The following is a 3,542-nucleotide window of genomic DNA, read 5'->3' as shown; positions in this document are numbered from 1 at the left end:
AGGTACTCACTAAGTATTTGTTGAAGGATGAATGAATAAATATGCTACAAATATTTTCTCCCATCTGTCATTTAACTGTGATTGTGTTTTTTGCAGTCCTGAAATTAAAATTTTGACATCATCAAATACCCGAGCCTTTGCCTTTTTGGGTTCTGAATTTGTGTATTAGGCCTAGAGAGGCCCTACTCACCCCAACCTTATAAATACACCCTCCTATGTTTTACGTCACTGTTATAAATGTGAACATACGTGTGTAAATACTGAATTGATTAGGATTTTTGTGTGTCTATGGTGTGAGGTAGGCATGCAACTTTGTTTCCTTCTAAATGGATAGCTAATTATACCAACATTTTCAGGGAGAAAACATCCTGTTACCAGTGAATTGAGATTTTATTGTAAATTAAACCAGCTGGCTTCTTTGGTGTTGCTTGGGAGAATTGGTAACCATATTTACCCAGATTCCTTGCTTTTGGCTCAGTTGGTTGAGCGTCTGACTTCGGCTCAGGTCATGATCTCATGGTCAGTGGGTTCGAGCCCCGCGTCGGGCTCTGTGCTGACGGCTCAGAGCCTGGAGCCTGCTTCGGATTCTGTCTCTTTCTCTCTCTGCCCCTCCCCTGCTCACACTGTGTTCTGCCTCTCAAACATGAATAAACATGAAAAAAATTTTAAAACAAATTTGCCCATGTGAGATACAATTTACTTGGCTGCAGATTTAGGTCCTCAGTTTGGTGCACTTACTACCCGATTCCCGAGAGCCTGGACTGCAGTGACTGCCTTTGGTGAACATTTACAAGGGTCACATCATCCATGTGCCTCTTTCCTGGACGTCCTTGAGACCAGAGTTCCACTCTTGTTCTTTCTTATCCCCTGACTGTGGCATCAAAAAAATATATATGTTCAATCTCTATCTCTGGTTCCATTCCTGGCAAAGAGCTGCTAAATCCCTTGGGATTTCCAGAATGATAGGAACATCTTTTGTTCCAACTCTTGCTGGGTCCCTAGATGGCTTCAGAATGGGGGCAGGTCACCAAAATGACCAAACTTTGATTAGAAGGTTGGAACTTTTGGGGTGCCGGGTGGCTCAGTGGGTTAGGTGTCCGACTCTTGGTCTTGGCTCAGGTCATGATCTCATAGTTTGTGAGTTCGAGCCCTGTGTCCGGTTCTGCACTGGCAGTGTGGAACCTGCTTGGGATTCTTGCTGTCTGAAACTTCCCCCTGCCCAAGATAATTAAAGAAAAAAAAAAAAAAAAAGAAGGTTGGAACTTAACTTCCATCTCTGCCCCCCACCCCTGCCACCTGTGGGAAGGGGAGGTGAGTGGGAGATTGAGTTAATTAATAATTGATCACACCTATAGGACGGCACCTCCATGAACCCCCCTAAAAGATGGGGTTTTGGAAGCCTCTGGGTTGGTGCCTACACGGAGGTGCTGGGAGGGTGGCTCACCTGGAGACGGCCTGCAAGCTCTGCACCCCCCACCCCCACCCCCTACCTTGCCCTGTGCGTCTCTTCCAGTTGGCTCTCCCTGAGCTTTATTTTTTGCCATAAACTGGTGATGGTAAGTAAAGTGTCTTCCTGACCTCTGTGAGCTGTTCTAGCAAATCTCAAACCGGCAGAAGGAGCTGTGGGAACCTTCCATTTATAGGCGATCGGTCAGAAGTATGGGAGGCTCAGACTCGTGACTGGGGTCTGAAGGGGCGGCAGCCTTGTGGGACCGAGCCCTTTAGCTTTGGAATCGGAGGCTAACTTCAGGTAGATAGTGTCCAGAATTGAATGGAATCGTAGGACACCCACTGGTGTCGGTGGGTGGATGTCTGAGTTCGGGCTGCTATAACAAAATGCCATAGGCTGGGTGGTTTTTAAATACTGGAAGTCTATTTCTGTTCTGGAGGCTGAACATTTGCGGGCAGGGTGCCAGCGTGGTCGGGTTCTGGTGAGAGACCTCTCCTGGTGGAAGACTGCTGACCTCCCGTTGTATGTCGTCTTCTTCTTCTTTATTAAAAAATATATTTTTAATATTTATTCATTTTTGAGAATGAGAGAGACAGAGCATGAGTGGGGGAGGGGCAGAGAGAGAGGGAGACCCAGAATCCGAAGCAGGCTCCAGGCTCTGAGCTGTCAGCACAGAGCCCACCGTGGGGCTCGAACCCGCGGACCGCGAGATCATGGCCTGAGCTGAAGTCGGACGCTCAACGGACTGAGCCACCCAGGCTCCCCAATCTGGCATTTTCTTAGAAGGTCACATGAAGGTTCTCCCTCATGGCCTAATTACCTCCCAAAGGCCCCACCTCCAAATCCCATCACATTGGGATTAGGGTTTCAACATACGAATCTGGGGGAGACACAGACATTCAGTCCAAAATCTCACACATCCAGCCAAATCGTGAGCTTCCCGCCCGAGAGTCAGAGCAGAGCGCAGTGGCCAATAGGATATCCTTCCGCCCAGGGGAAGAATTTCCCTTCTCCGCTCCCCTCAGAGCCTGAGTGGGGCCACACCGCCCTAGCAGCCCATGCAGCAGGCTCGGGGTTGTCCTTTCTCAGCGGCTGGGCAAGATGCCACCACATGTTTCCAAACGCCCCCAGCGGGGGGCGGGCCGTGTCCCATCCCATCCCTGGATGAGATCACAACTAGGGTTTGTCCTCAGCAGCACCCACAATTCACTTTGTCAGTATGGTGCCCGAGCACATAGTAGGTGCCCACATAATTGACTGATACCAATATCAGCAGAAAGCTTTCTTCGCAGGGAACAAGTGTGCACAGAAGGGGGGCAAATTCTCCATCTTTAGGATTGATCCGTGCCTCCTCTGTGTTATTACATATAAACGTCATTCCTTTAACCGTAAGACTTTAACTTTCTGCACTCCGGGTGCCATTTACTTGTATCTTTTAAAATAGTGGTTATTACTTTCTTTTAAAAGACCCCACAAAGTAATGCTTGTCCAATGCAGAAAAATGGAAGAACATAGAAATGCCCAAGAAAAGCGCACCCCCAGCCCATAAGCACCTGTCCAGTGTTACTATTTTGGTGTATCCCCTATTCCTCTTTATGTACATATTCCGATCGATATTATGAACATCTTTCCATGCTGAGAAATTTCTTTTCTTCTGCATGGTTTTTCATAGATGCATATTAATCTATGATTTCATTGTTCCTTGACCAATTCCCTGTTAGATTTTTCTTTAATTATTTTTTGGGCCACCACAAACAACTCTGGGATGAACATCTTCTTCCGTGAGGCTCGTTCATTTGTCTGCTTGTCTGCTAGAGGTGGCATTGTTGAGCCCGAGACAGAGGACGTTTTTAGGGTTTTTGTAAAAATTAGTTCCTGAAACACCAGCACTGGCTCTAGAGGCTCATTTCAAGCCAGAGGGAGATGTTCGGTGAGAGTCCGACCCCAGCTGTTCCCCAGCCCCAGCCTTGGACATGATGCCCTCCGGTCTCCTGGGTGTTTGGTGCTCTGTGTCTTACAAAAGGATTTTTTGTCCACGACCCCTGTGGATCCTCAGCATTGACCCTGTGAGGTCAAGAGGGCGGGCAGCATC

The sequence above is a fragment of the Panthera uncia genome, chromosome D1 (assembly GCF_023721935.1).
Source record: "Panthera uncia isolate 11264 chromosome D1, Puncia_PCG_1.0, whole genome shotgun sequence".
Classification (NCBI taxonomy): Eukaryota; Metazoa; Chordata; class Mammalia; order Carnivora; family Felidae; genus Panthera; species Panthera uncia.
Note: the sequence above shows the minus strand (reverse complement) of the source record.